Here is an 18242-nt window from a genome sequence, read left to right as displayed (position 1 = left end):
TTTCCCAGGTCATAGCAGAGAGCTGGATTGGAAGTGGAGCAGCCAGGTCTCGAACCAGCACCCATATGGGAATGCCAGCACTGGCCCCACACTTACTTTTAATATTAAATTCTTTTGAGATTATAGAAGAATTTTTGCCTATGTTGAGAATTTAGAAAATAGTAAAAATCATAAAACTTGTCTGAAATCCTACAACACCATAATCTGTTAACATTTTTTCTATATATGGATTTCATTTTACATAATTGGGATCACACTATATATGAATTTCTTAATCTGATTTTTCTCACCAAAATGGTTATTAAGTATTTCCCACATATTTAAATATATTACAAACAAAATGTTAGTAGCAAATATCCAAGCAAATAGTCATCCAACCACTTACTTAAACTATTTTTATCTTCATCTATTAACCCTAAACTATTTAAATAAAGCATTGTTTGAAAAATAAATAATGGAATTATATCCCAGATATTGATTCTGGTTTTATACAGCTTTCACTATCAGAGAAAGTGATTGAGACAATTGGTTTTTATTTTTTTAATTTATATGCAAGGAACAGATTTCAGGTATTTCATATATACAGTTTTAAGATCATAATTATACTTCCTACCCTACCCTCCCTTTCACTTGCTCCCACCTGAGACAAGGCCAACCAAGATAGGAGCCAGAATTCACCAGTACCAACAAAAGTCCCATTACTTCCTTAGAAGTTTATCCTGGCTTATTTATTATCCTGGGAGTAAAAGTAAGCTTGATTCCAGTGATATTTTCCAGTGATTTCCTTCTAAGGACAGACAGTATGATAAATATTCCATTTGGTGGTTACATAGGTAGACAAAGAGACAAGCCGAGACTTTCAATCATACAGTTCTGACAGTTGACGATGTCCATTGCTTTCACTGCAAGTGCTTCTCGGCCTGCTGCCTGTAGTGTTCTAAGGAGCCATGGGGAAGGCGCCCTCTGGGTGACCACCTTGGATGCAGCAATACTTCCACACTGAGGAGGCTTAAAGTGTTAGCAGATACAAATGGCTTAAGGATTGAACTCTGAATGTTTACTTCAACTCGCTTTCCATACCCTTCAAACTGACATTGGACAGAGTTCAAAGAAACATGCAAACCAGGAGGATTAGTTTCGTAGGGTTGCTGTAAAGTGCCCCAGACTGGTGGCTTCAGTCAACAGTAAAGTATTATTTCATAGATGTGAAGGCTGGACGGACAGCAGAGAGCCAGGTGTCGGCAGGGCCAAGCTCCTTCTGAAAGCTGTAGTGGAGAATCTTTTGTTGTTGCCTGTGGTTTCTGGTGTTTTATGCACCCGTTGGGTTTCCTGGGCTTGCAGATGCAACACTACAATCCACCAGTGTCATCACATGGCCAGCTCTCCTTGTGTCTGTTTCCTCCAAGAGGACACTGGTCGCTTGGGTGAGGGCCCATCCTACTCCAGTATAACCTCATCTTAACCACTGACACCTACAAAGACCCTATTTTTGAATAAGGCCACATTCTGAGGCACCAGGGTTCAGAGCTTTAACATAACTTTCTGTGGGACACAATTCACCCTGACACCAGGCAATGGAAAGTTAAGGCCCCGTGTAATTGAAATACCCCCCTGTGAGTACTCATCCCCACAGCTCGGCTGGAAATAGTGAATAAATGATGAAAACATGTTTCAGCATCTGTGGAATGGCTTTAATTAGCAGCCCAATGGAAAGTTCCCCTTTGGTCACTTACCAACACACATTCTGCTGAAATTCCACGCTTCAAGAACATTGCATTAGCGTTCGGACAGCTTGGTCTCTCTACAGGCCATGGTCACAACGTTAGGAAGGTAACCTCTGGAGGTAGTTACTGTTGTCTACGAATTCCCCAACTTTTTCTGAATTTCAGTACAAGTGACCTGACCCAGAGTAACAGCCCTGGGTGATAGAGGGACATAGGATCAGAAAGGGCAAATTTCCCCAAGTCCTTGTAGGACACACGATTTGGCTGGTTGAGGCCATTTCAGTTGCAAATGAGCCAAAGGAGGAGATCTTTCCCAGAATGTGGCTTGATTAGAAAAGTCTGCCCCAGTCTGTTTGGACTGCAGGCCCACTGGCCACATCCTGAATCACCAAAGAGAATTGCACTTGTGGGTTTCCTTACGCTGGCATTTGCTCTCTTCATCATTGTTGGTCACCAGGAAGTATTTACATAAGCCCCGAAGTTCACTGATTGATTGTCTGCTGATAAATCAATCACAGGTAGGTGTTGTCTGTAGCTGAATTATACAGATTTACTCAATCACCTATGCTTCTAGAAGACCCTTGGTAGTATAAAGAATTCGTAGTAAATAAGACAAGCTCACTGGTGAAATGCAGTTAGAACTGCTTCCTGAACAGAGTCACTGAGGGTGCTTACAAAGGTTAATACTCCTCTTACGACAATGTGCCTTTACATTAGGACTGGTGACAGCAGAATGACATTTAGTATCGATAACATGCCCCTCAGTAGAATGTAAAGCAACATCTAATGTTATTGCATTGCCTCGTGCTTGAAATAGGAGCATCATTTTTAAGAGGAGAATGAAAGAGATAAGTAAGTGACTTCTTATGGACAAAAATCGGGTTCTTATTTATGATTTCTATAGTCACCAAGTGCACACTCACGTATCCAGCAGGTTTGCTGAGCACATTTTATATGCCCAGTCCTGTAGGAGTTTGTTACACTTTCTAACTTCACAGGAACCTGATGTAGTAGGAGTTGTTCTGATTTCCATTTTAAGATGAGGAAATTGAGGACTAGAAAGGTCACATAACTTGGTCATGGCCCCCAACAGAGTGGGTGTGAACCCCAGGGGAAATTTCAGAACCCATGTTCTTCCTAGGTGGGGTTTATTCCCACTTCTCTGATTAGCATCTGCAAGTTGTGTCTTCTGTCCCTTTTGCAGACATTCTGTAGCTATGTTTCCCACTGAGGCTCACCCCAGGGTTTTTCACTGATTCCAAGGTGCACTTAGTTGTGTAAGCAATAAGTCCAGGCACTAGGGTGCTACAAGCAGCACACGTTGGATCAGAGCTGGCCATTCCAATCCCAAAGGCTTCACAGAGACTGCTCCGATGTCACCAGGGAAGGTCGAGCGTGTACAGAGAGGGTGGCAGCTGCTGCAGGACAGGCTCAGAAAAGCCCACGTGATGGGGCCTTTGTTCCTTAGCCCCCAGGAAGCCTAGTAAATTGGACACAGGTTGGAGAGGCGCCGGGGGTGCCAAGTACCTCCCTCGCGTGCCCCCCAGCTCACATGAGCAAGTGCTCATCCTGTGCAAAGCAACCGCTGCATGCGCTCCACATGAGAGCGAGGATTATGTGCGATTATAAATAACATCCTCCCCCCGCTCCCCGCCAAGAGCATATTCCAGGAAAACATGTTGGAGCCTAGAGGAAGATGAGTAAGTAGAAGCAACCTTGGCCAGCAGTGACTACTGCCAAAGCATGCGCTTTGAGGTCAAAACCTTGCAAGGTAACCCTGCCTCAGTGAGCTGCTGTGACAACCACCACGTCTCTCTGCTCTGTTTCTGACATGTGTCACGTGTGCCCCCAAAGACTCCCCCTGCTAAAGCAAAGTAACAGAAAAGAACCCAGCTGCATCTCGTGATTGCCTTATACGAGGTGTCAGAACACTGTTTGGATAGCATTCCTTGATGGGGAACAAGAGCAACGGAGACAAATAGCTGAATAACGCCATCACCATTAAATTGTTTTCCAGGTTTTCTCCTAACATTTCATGGGGGCCGTGGATGACATTCAGCCCCAGTGGCTCATCAACCATGGAGAATGGGGGGAGTGCTGTTCTTTTCTGCTACTCATAAAAGGTTTATGCTATTTTGATCCTTAAAAGTGAGGCCACGGCCCGCCCAAGAGGCAATGCTGACTGCACAGAGGGTACGGGGCAGAGCAGACTCCTCCTGTCCCACCCACCCATGCTGTCCAGCTCTCCATCGCCTCTGGCAGACCTCACCCTGATTACAGTAACTTCCCAGTGGGGTCCAGGCTACCTCCAACAATCACAACACCTCATTAAGCCGTCTCATCCAACGTCTTTCCCCACTCAGCTCTCTAGCAGGACCGTGCCAATAGAAAAGCTACTGATGGACTTTGAATTGTTTTTCCTTTCCCTCCCCAGATTGGGGGGGTCTGATGAGGCAGTGTAGCAGAGAAGAGCTTAGGGACAGCTGGAATCTAGAGGGTCTTGAGACCCCCAGGCTATCTGTTAATTACATAAGTGATCAATGATTGAATGAGCCGTGAGCACTGACCCAGATTCATGGAGAGGGGATGGAATCCCAGCCCCATGCCTTGTTCTTAGTGCTGGCAGCAGATGGAGCTGGGGCCCCACTACTTAGCCCTCTGCCCACCCAGTGAGCCAGCTCTCTGAGACCCTGACTGGCTGGAGTCCATCTTCTACCGGGCTTACCACCCCATAACCACTCTTATTTTTAAATTGATGGGTAATAATTGTATGCATTTGTAGAGTATGAGATGCTATGCTGATTCAGGTATACATTGTGTAAGGATCAACTCATATCCATATTCTCAAATGTTTATCATTGCTTGGTGATGAGAACCTCCAACATCCTCCTCTCTCACAATTTTGATCCACATGGCACAATATTGTTGGCTATAGTCACCCTCTGTGACCACTTACCTCTGTTCCTTCTTGGGAAGTCGAGCTGCACTGGAAAACCTCAGAAGCTGGGTGGGTAGAAAAGAACCAGAAAAATGCAAACCAGAAGGCGGAGCAAGGCAGCTGACACCTGCAGCAGCCTCCCTGCGGTGAGACAGGCTAACCTGGAACACTGGCTGCAGCCTTCAGTTTTCACACCAATGGCTGCTCTTTCTTTCCACGAAGAGGAGGAGTGGGAGGAGGAGACTTGCGATTAGCTTCATAACGGACATGGGAAATGAATGCGATCTGGTCCCTCCTCCCACCATGGGGAAATCACTCCACAAATACAAACTTCATGCCTATCCGCCCGAGGGACGGCACACAGAACTAACAACCCTTTTTCTCCTTCACTCGGCAGTCATTCACTGGGGATTGGATGTATCCAGGCTTCACTGAAACAGGCAAAGGCGTAAGGGTCTCTCCTCTTCAGTCTTCAGCTTGGGCTCCAGACAATGTGACGTGGTCCTGAAATGCTTCCTGTAACCGACGCAGCAGCAGGTCCTCCTCTGTGTGCACGCACACCCCTCACCCCACTTGTGCTGCGAGTTGTTCTCCGGATCATGGCAGTGTCTGTAGCCATCCAGGTCCATCTGCTCACCCTGATCCCTCGCAGCTCCTGCGTTTGCCAGATGTTTGCTGCAACCATGCACACAGCCTGTGGCCCCGGGGCTCTGCAGGGCTGCCTGGCTCATGCAGTGACAGACTTCAGAAACTTCACGGATCACCCAGCCTGGCCACCTAATCAGGAATCATTACAAGACATCACGTAGAGTGACATTCTGCTGTAATTCTCTTTCCCTAAGGGAACACCACAACTTCCCAGCCGGTGATGTAGGCCACTAAGGATCTCAGGAGGTTGCTGGAGATAGGGCCTATCAGTGAGACCATAAGAGATCCGGATGAGATTTCTGTAGAGTGGCCTAGACAGTGACTTCGGCTAAACACAGAAACAGGGCCAGCCAGACATGCTCATGGCTTGGCTTTGGAATGTTCTGTCCCAGACTAGACAGTTTGCTTCAGATCCCAGACCCCAGCACTTATGGTCCATGTGGCTTGTGACAAGTGATTGCCATTCTTTTGCCTCAGCATCCTCATCTATAAAATGGGGATAATAGTACCAAGACTGCAGGTTTCTTGTGAGGACTGGCTAGCGTAACATCAGTAAGTCACTAGGACGGTGCTTGCCATGTAGGGAACAATTCATAAAGGATTGCAGTAATTGTTACTGAGACATGGGGCCCAGCTCAGCCTTGGTCCTGACACCAGGAGGCCAGCATTCTCACCAGGAGCAAATTAACTCCACAGAGCTGTGAAGAATGTGTGTTTAATCCCCGGTCTGGCACCAGCACCCCAGGCTGGGCAATAGATAGTGGTATCACAAACAGGATAATGGCCCGTTCTCAGGGACAGCCAGACAGCCATGGGGAAAAGGCCCTTCTCGTGGGAAAACACAGTGCGATAAGTGCTTGGGGAGAGGGTTTGCAAACACATTTTGGTCTCCATTTGATCTCAGGGAAAAAAATAAATCTCTTCCTTAACACTGCGTTTTCTGTACCGAAGCCTCCCTTGCAGGAATGATGGTGTATTGAAGGCTCATGCTCAATCTTGCTGTTTTTCCTTAAATCTCCTAAACTACTGCTTTAAGTTTTCTTAACCTTGACCTTGCATTTCAGGGAATTCAGGCCAGAAGAAAAATAAAGTCAGCCTCAAAATAGCTTCTGTAGGCTACAAGTTTTGTAACGTGCTGAAGGCACCCTCTCCATGAGCTAGAGTGACCTGGACAATGTTCCCTTGTATCTCAGCTTCCACAGAGGTGTCTAATGTGCTTGTGGGTAGAGCTTCCCATGGCAATGACACTGCTGGGTGAGCTTTGATTCTTAGTTGCTTGCAGTATTGAGAACAATGGTTTGGCATTCAGAGGAAGAAAACAGTTTTCCATAGGAAGGGGCTGCCTGCTGCCCCTTCTCTTTGAGACCTGATGGACCCTTGATAGTGTGATGGCAACAAGGGAGAAATAAATAAATACCGAGTTACAGAGCTGCTGCAAGTGGTACTACAGCTCCTCAGGGTCACAGCTGTTTTGTGCTTTGGGGTCAAATGCAGGACTGTCCAGGTCTAGCAGTCATTTCAGAATGCTGGTATCCCAGGCCGGCGCCATGGCTCACTTGGTTAATCCTCTGTCTGCGGCACCAGCATCCCACATAGGCACTGGGTTCTAGTCCTGGCTGCTCCTCTTCCAGTCCAGCTCTCTGCTGTGGCCCAGGAAGGCAGTGGAGGATGGCCCAAGTACTTGGGCCCTGCACCCGCATGGGAGACCAGGAGAAGCACCTGGCTCCTGGCTTTGGATCCACAGCGCCGGCCATAGCAGCCATTTGGGGGGTGAACCAACAGAAAGAAGACTTTTCTGTCTCTCTCTCACTGTCTATAACTCTACCCGTCAAATAAAAAAAAAATGCTGGTATCCAAGGAGGGGAAGTGACACGGTGCACTCGGATTCTTGCGGCCTGTCCAGCAGGCTCCCTTCACTGAGCAGTCATCAGTCCACGTGGGAGGGATCTCAGAAACGAGGACGGGCAGGGATGGGAATCGTGAACGCTGACTTCAGACTCCTCAGCCCCGCTGTGCTGGCCTCTCCACAGAAGTTGAGGCCGTCCGGTGGGGATAGGGGTCTGTGGGCCCCGCAGACGTTGGTAGAATGTCTTGTACTAGCTGGGCGCAAGTTTTGTGCAAGCAGTGGCTGCGAGTCTTGCTTGGAGACCCCCTGGGATCTTTCCTGTTCTGTATGTGTGAGCCTGTGGTTTTAACCACAGCTTCAGGCTTGCTGCAATCCTGCACTCAGAACTGGCAGAGGAGGAGAGCTTCTCCAAGAGACCCCCCCCCCCCATCTCCATGGGCCCCAAGCCAATCAGTATACAGTATGTGAAACTCCCATGCAATAGGCGCGCCCATAGGAGGACCCATTAAGAAAGCAACAAGACCTTAAAGACGAGGGGCTCTTCCTGAAAGCTAGTGTCTGATTCGGGGCGCTCTGTCTCGGCCACTCTCAGAAGAGACACTTTTTCTGTCGCCTGGCAAAACAGAAAATAAAAGTACCCGCTTCTATGCAAATTGTTTCCCGGCTTCTTATTTCTGTGCTAAGCTGAGGGAAAGAACCCACGATGCTCACTCCGTAACCACTCCGTGCTCCACGACTTGTGACAGCAGGGGCTGCTTGCCGTTCACTTATTCTTCTACATCAGTGGCCTGCAAACATCCATCAATAAGCTCCTCCCTAGAGACATCAGGGCAAATAAAAATACTTTCTGATCCTATCCTTCCCTCACTCTGCAAAACCCTCCTCCCAGCTCCTCCTTTCTTAATAAGCCCAAGAGGACAGCGAACGACCTAGGAGCAGCTCCACCCAGGACTGCTGGCTTTGATTGGCAGTGTGCACCTGAGCGTGGCTTGCCAGGAAGAAAAGGCACCAGGTGGGAGGAATGGCAAAGGCCCTAACGTCTTTCCTAACATCTTCTTCACCATTCAGAGTTCTCTCGATCAGGTCCTCTTCCGAGTGCGTTCAGGAGTCACTGCCAGCTGCTGCATCTCACCATCGCCTCTAAGAGGAAATAGCAACGTGCAGAAAACTGTCACGAATTCCAACTGCTGGGCGCTCACTCACTGTCTCATTCCTCGTATAATTGAAACCACGTAGCTTTCATGTGCTTTAAGAACAGCTGGAGGGAGCAGTGTTTAATCTACCAGTTAAGAGGCCCACTTCCCACATCCAAGTACCAGGGTTTGAGTCCCTGGTTCCTGACACTAGCTTCCTGCCGATGCAGACCCTGGGAGGGATCGGGGATGGCTCAGGTGGCAGGTTCCTGCCACCCACGCAGGAGACCTGGCTGGTGTTCCCAACCCGGAGGCTGGAAGCTCTCTCTGCCTTAAAAAACCAAACCAAAACGAAGAACAACATGGAAATAGTTGAAAGCTTAATGAAGCAAGGCTCCCCACTTAAGTACCATAGTCTTAATAATAACAAGAATAACAAACACAGCCCAGTATTTACCACATGCCAGGCACCAAGCTGAGTGCTCTCTCCTTTAAAGGATATTTTACTCAAACGGCACATTCTTCCAAAAATATCTTACCATTTTATTATCTAAATTTTTGATTAACATGTAATATGTGTACATTTTTGTGGGGTATAGGGCAATTTCCCAACACATGTACGTAGCATAAACCAATTCAGCCAGGCATCTCCATTTTCATCTCCTCCTGTTGTCTTTCTGTTTGGTGCCTGCCAACTCCTCTCTTCTAGTTCTTCATACAGAACAGAACAGATTTTCTTGAACTATGGTCTCCTCATAGCAGTGTGGATGATCTAACCTCCCTCCACTCCCTCTAGTGCCCCTCCTCTATCTTTCCCAACCTCTAGTAATTACAATTCCTTAAAAATTCTACATTAATTCATTTGCTTTACTTGAGAGGCAGAGACAGAGACACACACACACACAGAGAGAGAGAGAGAGAGAGAGAGGGAGAGAAAGCAATTGCCTCACCACTGTTTTACTCCCCAAAAGCCCACAATAGCCAGGGCTGAGCCACATGGAAGACAAGGACCCAAGTACTTGAGCCATCACCTGTTGCTTCCCAGGATGTACGTCAGTAGGAAGCTGGAGGCAGAAGTGGAGCCAGGACGCAAACCCAAGTACGTGAATATGGGATGTGGACATCCCAAGCCCAAGTAACATTGTAAGTGCTATGCCACTTTCCTGCCCCTCCATATCTTGGGTACTATGAATAGTGCTGCAATGACCATGGGAGTGCAAGTATAACTGTATGTGCTGATTGTCTTTCCTTCAAGCGTATACTCAGATGTGGGGCAGCTGGGTCATATGGTGGACCTAGTTTTATTTTTAGTTGTCTACATACTGTGCTACATAATGGCTGTACTAATGTGCATTCCCATCAACAATATTGGAGGGTTCCCTCTTCTCCACATCCTCACTAGCATTTGTTGTTGCCGTTTTGATAATAACTATTCTAACTGGAATGAGACGATATCTCATTGTGGGTTTGATTTGTAGTTCCCTGATGGCCAGTGATATTGAACATTTTTTATGTATTTGTTGGCCATTTATATTTCCTTCTTTGAGAAATGTCTATTCAGATCCATTGCCCATTTCTTAACTGGATTCTTTTTGTTGAATTTTCTGTCTTCCTTATATAATCTGGATATGAATTTTTTGTCACATGAATAGTTTGTAAACTATTTTCTTCCATTCTGTTGGCTGTTTCTTCACTGTATTGATTTTTTTGTTGTTGTGAAGAAACATCCTAGTTTTATATAATCCCAGGTTTATTTTGTCTTTTATTGCCTGTGCTTCTGGATCTTAAATATTAGTTGCCTATGCCATGTCTTCAATGTTACTCCTGCTTTTTCTTCATGATTTCACATCTTACATTTGGAGCTTTGATCCCTTTTGGGTTGATTTTTATATAGGGTGAGAGGTAGGGGTAGTGGTCAAGTTTATCTTCAGCCTATGGATATCCAGTTTCCCAGCTGCATTTATTAAAGAGACTGTCCTTTCTCCAGTGTGTGTTTTTTTGGCATTTATGTCAAAGATAAGCTGACTGTAGATGTGTGGATTCATTTCTGGAACCTCTATTCATTCCATGGAATATTTGTTTATTTGTATGCCAGTCCCATGTTGCTTTTGTTACAATACCTCTTTGGTATTCTTGAAATCTGATGTCATGTGCTGCTTCCAGCTCCGTTATTTCTGTTTAAGATTGCTTTGGCTATTTGGGGGCTTTTGTGCTCTCTTATAAATTTTAGTATTGTTTTTTTCTAGTTCTGTAAAAAGTGTATTTGGTACTTTGATGAGGATTTTGTTGACTCTATAAATAGCTTTGGGTAATATAGATGGGGTAATAGTATTAATTCACCATGGGAGATTTTTGGATATTTCCATAAATTTCTTTCATTAATGTTTTATAATTTTCATTGTAGAGGTCTTTTGCATCCTTGGTTAAATTTTTCCATTATGCATGTATATATTGTAGCTATTGTGAATGATTTGTTCATATAATTTTTCTTTCTTGGTGAATTCACTATTGGAGTATTAAACTGCTATTGATTTTTCATGTTGATTTTGTATGCTTTTTTATCAGATCTAATACTATCTTGTGGAGATTTTAGGATTATCTCTACATACAATCATGCCATCTGCAAACAGGGATAAATTGACTTCTTCCTTTCCTGTTTGTATGCCTATTTCTTTCTCTTGATTAATTGCTCTGGTTAAAACTTCTAACACTTTATTGAATATAAGCAATGAGAATAGAAATCCTTATCTGGTTGCAGATATTAGAGGAAATGCTTTCGTCATTCAATATGTTGTTGGCAGTGAGTTTGTCATTTTAGCCTTTATCTTGTGCAAGTATTTTTTTTCTGTATCTGTTCATTAAGGTTATTATCATGAATGATGTTGGATTTTCTTGGCTGCTTTTTCTGTGTCTGTTGAGATGACTTTGATTCTAGTCCTCAGCTGATGTGATGTCTTTGGTTGATTTGCTAATATTGAACATTCCTACCTTCCTGGGATAAACTGCATTTGATAGTGATGCATGACTTTTTTTATGCATTGTTGACTTCGATTTTCTATTTTGTTGGAAACTTTTGCAACTCTCTGCCTTCCATTTCAATGTGCTTCCCCCTCCTTGCCAACCCACATTGCACATGCTCACACATATATAGCCTTCCCGCTGCACCACGGCTCTGGCAGTTTGCAGGCAGCACCACCCTTGCTATTGCTTATGCACCCTATTCTGTAGCCTCAACTTGGGCTCACTCCCCAGTTGAAGTTTGTCTCTCACACAAACTGTGAGAGGTTTGTGCTTGGCTCAATCCTAGCCCTCAAAGATGCCCACTTACCAAACCGTGGAAATGGTGCCTGTTTCTTTCAAGGCAAGGGGGCTACGGGAGTTACTACAGCAAGGCTCCTGGGAGGAAGAGGTTATCCTGGATTGCTGCGTAGGTCTACCATCATAGCCAAGGACCTTCCAGAAGGAGGAATGAAGGTCAGGCTCTGAGGACGGGATGTGACAAGGAAGTCAGGAGAGGTTGGAGGATGCTACAGTGATGGTCTTGCAGATGGATGCTCGGGTCAGGGGCCAAGTCGTGCAGGTGGCCCCCGAGGCCAGAGCCTGCAGCCTGCATCCACTCGGCCCAGTGAGGCTGATTTTGGACTTCCGACCTCTAGAACTAAAAGGACCTAAACTTGCATTTCTTAAAGATTTTATTTATTTATTTGAGAGGTAGAGTTATAGACACAGAGAGAGAAAGAGAGAAAGGTCTTCCATCTCCTGGTTCACTCCCCACATGGCCTCAGTGGCTGGAGCTAAGTTGATCTGAAGCCAGGAGCCAGGAACTTCTTCCAGGTCTCCCACGTGGGTGCAGGGGCCCAAGCACTTGGGCCATCTTCCACTGCTTTCCCAGGCCATAGCAGAGAGCTGGATGGTAAGTGGAGCAGCTGGGACAGGAACCTGCATCCACATGGGATGCTGGTGCCGCGGGCAGAGGCTTAACCTACTGCACTGCAGCACCAGCCCCTAAACTTGCATTTTTAAAGCCACTAAGCCTGTGGTAAGTTGTTACAGCTGCTATGGGCAGCTATTAGCTCCTATAGCCCCATGCATCAGCACCACTTGGGTGGTGCTCATGAGACTTTGACACCAGAAGCATGGAGCTGAAGGGCTGCTCTGGATTTGTGAAAATTGGGAAAATGAGCAGAATTCTAAGAAAAGTATTGTCACAGGGCCTTGTATTGCTCCGGGACAACTGAGAGATAAGGTGGCTGCTGAGTGAAGACGTGAAAGCAAAGGCAGAGGGAGAGGGAGATGCTCAGAGCTGAGACAGCACTGAGAATAAGTGTGCAAAGAGAATAAGTGTGCAAAGAGAATAAGTGTGCAAAGAGAATAAGTGTGCAAAGGAGCTCAAGCAAGAAGGACGAGAGCCTCAGCCAGCACACGGGAGATCAAATCAGGCGCAGGCTGGCAGAGGGAGAAGATGAAGCCACTGGGGTTTGGGAACAGGGGATACAAGAACGAAAGTCAAGAGGTGGATAAAAGCCCATGTGGGAGCTCTGGCTGTGCTCTTGACACCTGGGATCAGATAATTCCTCAGTGTATGGGGACACCAGGGGGCAGCCCTGGGCATGGGGGGGATGTGCCCGCATCCTGCCTCTGCCCCCAAACCAAAACCATCTCCAGACACTGCCAAATTTCAGTGATTCCATGGAAGAAATGGGGTTGGGAAAGGAGTTGGGATACACTTTGAGAGCCAAGTAGCAGGAGGAAATACCAGAGGAGAGAAAGCAAAAGCGCCTGGCCAGAGGAGGAGGAATGACAGCCCAGATGATGGATGGCAGAGACAGCGGCAGGGGAAGACAAGCAAAAGGCAGAAACAGAGAGAAAGACCCAAAAGGAAATTGGATTAGACTGTCCAAGGAGGGACGCCAGTCTGAGAGGGAACCGACTTCAAATCGGGTAACAGGGATGGTTCAGTGACAGGTTACTGGGTTACTGATGCTCAGGGTCAGGGCCCTGAGCCGCCACCACGATGTGATGCTCCAAGGGCCAACTACACGTCAGATAGCCCGCGGCAACTTTGAAACTTGCTTTCTGATGAATGATTAGGACACTCATCAGAGGTTTCAAACCAAATAAACCTCTCGCAAAGATACACGCAGGTCTAAACATCACAGATCAAGCAGAGAGAAAGTAAACAGTTGCCCTGATCCATCACAAACACAGAGATGCGTGCCAATTAAGGGAAGCTAAATGAAGTCCACTTGTGTTATCTGGCATTCCTTGGGGATTCTGTATTGTTACTAAAGATTAGCACTGAAGAATGCAAAACCATGCTGATCTTAACCCATGCACTACAGACAAGCCAGCAACCTCTGGGAGCTGAGTTTCTGGGATGGGGTGGGGGAGGGGAGAGGGAGCCGCAAAACTCTTCCAGCCATCTGGAGCAAAGCTGGGTGGCGACTGCTTGCCTTCCTCTATTCTTCAAGGACTTCAAAGCACCAGTTTCCAACTAGAAAGAGGCTCCACAGGCCTCTGAAGTTGTCAAAACACTGGGTCCAGGTATTTCTTCATGGTGACTGCAAACATGCTCCCCCTGACTATTCGTCTAATCTTCAAGTTTCATGAAAGTCCCAGGTCTGATAAAGGTCTGGTTGCAGGTCCAGGGGCAGATGCATAAGTATGGTTTGTAAGAGCACCAGAACTCCCAGAGTTTCAAAATCTAGTCTCATTCTTCTCATGCCAACAACTCCCACATAAATCAGCAGTGGGATTGTCTCTGTGAGCCCAGGTCTAATAAATACAGCTGAGCCTGGCTGCAAGGAGCGGTCGGTGGCTGGCACACAGAGATGAGAATGGACAGGACCAGCAGGTCCACGGTGAGCTGCAGGGGAGGATGGTGCCTGAGCACAAGCTATGGCCCACTGTCAGGGTTATTGGCTAGAGAGGCAGATCTTGGGCCCTTCTCTGGTTTTTGTTATGTCCCTGGGCAACACACTGGGTGGAGTTGTCTCTTAGAGGCAAACTGCCCAGGCACTTCTTTTTCCAAAGCATAATCAATGTATGTTGAGGGCAGAGGCTCTGGGGCAAAACTGCCCTTCTAACTCTGTTCTTTGGCAGTTAATTAAAACCACTGCCTCACTTTTCTCATGTCTACAATGCAGACAATAACAGAATGAGTTATAAAAAATTGCAGTAAGAATTAAATAATACGTGCAAAGGGCTTAGAACATATCTGCATGTACCAAGTGCTCAGTAAGTATTTTGCTGATGTTTTTCTTTATACCAGATTTTGGGAACATTTCCACCATCCATTAAAAGCTCACAGGAGGGGCAGTGTCATGGGTTAACTGATGCCAGCATCCCATATGAGTGCCAGGATTCAAGTCCTGGCTGTTCCACGTCTGATCCAGCTCCCTGCTGATATGCCTAGGAAGCAGTGGAAGATGGCCCACATGCTTGGGCCCCTGCACCTATGTGGGAGACCCTGATGAAGCTCCTGGCTCCTATCTTTGGCCTGGGCCAGCCCTGCTGTTGCAGCCATCAAGGGAGTGAAACAGCTGATGGAAGATCTCTCTCTCTCTCTGCATAACTGAGTTTCAAAAAAATCTTCAAAAAAGAAAAAAAAAACACTTTAATAAGAATGTGGCTTTCTTCGTATTCTATCAAGAGCAGGCCTCTATTTGGGTTGAGAAATGTATTCCATTTTCTTTTAGGATCTAACAACCTTTAACCTGAACTCTCAGATCTTTATACAACACATGAACTTCTGTGTTTTCTTTAAATGTAACTGCTCTGGGGAGTGCTGTTTTGACACAGTGGGTTAAGCCCCTCTTGGGACACCCACATCACACATCAGAGTGCTGCTTCTGCTTTGGATCCAACTTCCTGCTCACGCATCCCGGGGGGCAGCAGATGATGGCTCAAGTGCTTGGATCCCTGCCCCCCACACTGGAGACCCAGATGGAGTTTCAGGCTCCTGACTTTGGCCTGGCTCTGATTCAGCTGTTGCAGGTATTTGGGGTGTGAGCCAGTAGACAGAAGATCTCTCTCTCTCTCTCTCTCTCTCTCTCCCCCTACCCACGCTCCTTCCCTTTCAACACAAAAATAAGCCAAAAAAAAAAAAAAATGTAACTGGGCTCTGTAGGCAGGAGTCCTGCAAACTTTGCAGGTGTTACTCAGGAATTACCACCAGCTCACCAATGGGTAGATCTGAAGAGAACATTTTCACCACTCTGGAACTGGTCACAGATGGGCTTTCACGCACCAGCCCCTGGACACATTAAACCATGATCTGATTTAAAATAGGTAAGAGTCAGATCCAGTGCTGGGAACCACAGCTGTTCATGGAGGGGACGCTGTATGCATTCTAGTCCCCAGCACCTGTCCCTGGCTCTGACTTACAGAGCCATAGTCACTCCCTGATGTCTGGTAGCACGTAGTGGTAGGTGCACCAAGGCCAGTTCTGCTCCTTAGATTGGGCTGCTCTCTGGCAGGATCTCTGTCCTTTGCTGTCCATTTTATAAAAGCAGATTAGGTGAGACAAGGAGCGTGAGCCGGCAAAACCACCTCCTAGCTGTTGGAGAGAAGTATTGTTGGATGTCATGTAGGATCTCTGATGTGACAGCTGGTTATATGTCCCTTTTACACTTCTCAGCAATCCTAAGAGATGGCTCTTGTTCTTTATTTATTTATGTGTATACTGAATCCCAAGAAACTTAAGCAATTTGATCAGGGTTGCAAAGGTATTAGATGTGTTTGATTTCTTTTAAGAAATATTACTTAATTTGAAAGGCAGAGAGATGGGGGAGGGTGAGAGAGACAGAGAGAGGTCTCTCATCCACCGGCTCACTCCCCAGATGACTGCAGTGGCTGGGACAGGGCTGAAGTCAGAAGCTTGGAACTCAACCCGGGTCTCCCATGTGGGTGGCAGGAATCTGACTACTTGAGGGTGTGCGTTGGCAGGAAGCTGGAGTCAGGACTGGAGCTGGGACTCAAACCCAAGCACTCTGATATGAGATGTGAGTGTCCTAAGTACAATAAATGCCCACCCAGCTGAATCTGATTTTTAAAAAAGATTTATTTGAAAGGCAGAGCTACAGAGAGAGGGACACACACACACACACACACACCTTCTATTGGTTAGTTCACTCCCCAGATGGCTGCAACAGGCATTGAAGAGCCAGGCTGAAACCAGGGGCTTCAGTCAGATCTCCTATATGGGTGGCAGGGGCTCAAACACTTGGCCCATCCTCCACTGCTTTTCTCAGGCCGTCAGCAGTGAGCTGGATCAGAAGTGGAGTAGCTGGGACATGAATTGGTGCCCATATGGGATGCTGGCATTGCAGGTTGCAGCTTAAATTGCAAAGCTACAACCATTTTCTAGATCAGAGATTCACACCATGGGCCAGTGGTCCCACCTTACTGTGGGGCCCTTATCTTTCCTTGTTCCAGCTCGTGGGGACTGAAAGAGATGGGCCATTCCAGCTGCACTTCCTGCAGTGGGCACTGGTTACAAAGCAGTAGTGTCAGATCATGCAGCTCTAATTGCTCAGGGAGACCCATGACTCCTGTTGCTTCACCAAGACCTCCCTTTGGAAGAAATCCTAGCTTGGGACCCCATATGCATGAGTTAGAATTTGCAAGAGCAAATGTTGGTACTTATATCATGGGAATAATTTTTCTTGATGTTGTTGAGACTTTCAACCAAGCAGAAAGGAGTTAGTCTTGGTGTTGATCACACAATGGTTAGCCTACACCTGAGGCTAACTAAACTTTTCAGTTTGCTTTCATTTGGGGTAAAATTTGTGTGATTTCATCAGGGACATGAACATTAGACATTTCTTCTGTCTGTGGAGGAAATTCTAGAGACCTACTTCTTCTATAAACTGTTAGAATATGTACAAGTTGAGACTAAGGCCGGCTTAGTGCAATGGTATTGTACACACCCAACCCAAGCCTTTAATACCTATTTACTGTATTAAAAGCCATTTTGATTGTTCTTGCCCCGAGTTCTCCCTCCAAAGACTTGGAGACTGGCACACTTTAATATTTCTAAGATGTAACCCCAGCTTTTCAAGCTGTCTTGGTCTTTGTCAGTCAAAAGCAAAACTGGAGGAAAGGTATCAGGGCAACCCTCTTTTTTAGGCATATCTTCCTATATGTTCATCACTCACAATACAGTGTGAACCTGATCTGCACTTGTTAAGTCTTGATGCTAAGAGTTTCACCTTATTACAGGTGACTGTTCTATGTGGCAGTGAGACCAAAGGGAAACACACATCATTTTTTTTCTAAGGAAGTTTCAGGCTTTTCCTTTAGTTACCTTGAATCTTGTCACTGATCACGTAATGATCCTGAATTGTCTTTTTTTAAAAGATTTATTATTTATTTATTTGAAGGGCAGAATTACAGACACAGAGAGTGAAGGGGGAGAGAAAGAAGTATTCCAGCCACTGCTTCATTCCCCCAAATGGCTGCAGCAGCCAGAGTTGGGACGGTCTGAAGCCAGGAGCCAAGAGTTTCTTCCAGGTCTCCCATGTGGGTGCAGGGGCCCATCTTCCACGCTTTCCCAGGCCATTAACAGGGAGCTGGATCAGAAGTGGAGCAGCCAGGACAGGAACTGATGCCCATATGGGATGCTGGCACCACAGGTGGAGGCTTAACTTACTGTGCCATAGCACTGGCCCCTGAACTGACTTCTGAGAATCTGAGAATGGATTTGTGATCAACTTTAATCACAAATTAATTTATTACAAATAAATTTAATCACAATTTAATTCTGCTTATAATGTTCTGACAATATCACTTCAGCTTCTTTTTTTTTTTAATAAAAAGATTTATTTATTTTAAAGACAGAGTTACAGAGAGAGAGAGAGAGGAAGAGACAGAGATCTTCCATAAGGTGGTTCACTCCCCAAATGGCCACGACAGCCAGGGCTGGGCCAGGCCAAAGGCAGGAGTCCAGAACT

The sequence above is a fragment of the Lepus europaeus genome, chromosome 9 (genome assembly GCF_033115175.1).
Source record: "Lepus europaeus isolate LE1 chromosome 9, mLepTim1.pri, whole genome shotgun sequence".
Taxonomy (NCBI): Eukaryota; Metazoa; Chordata; class Mammalia; order Lagomorpha; family Leporidae; genus Lepus; species Lepus europaeus.
Note: the sequence above shows the minus strand (reverse complement) of the source record.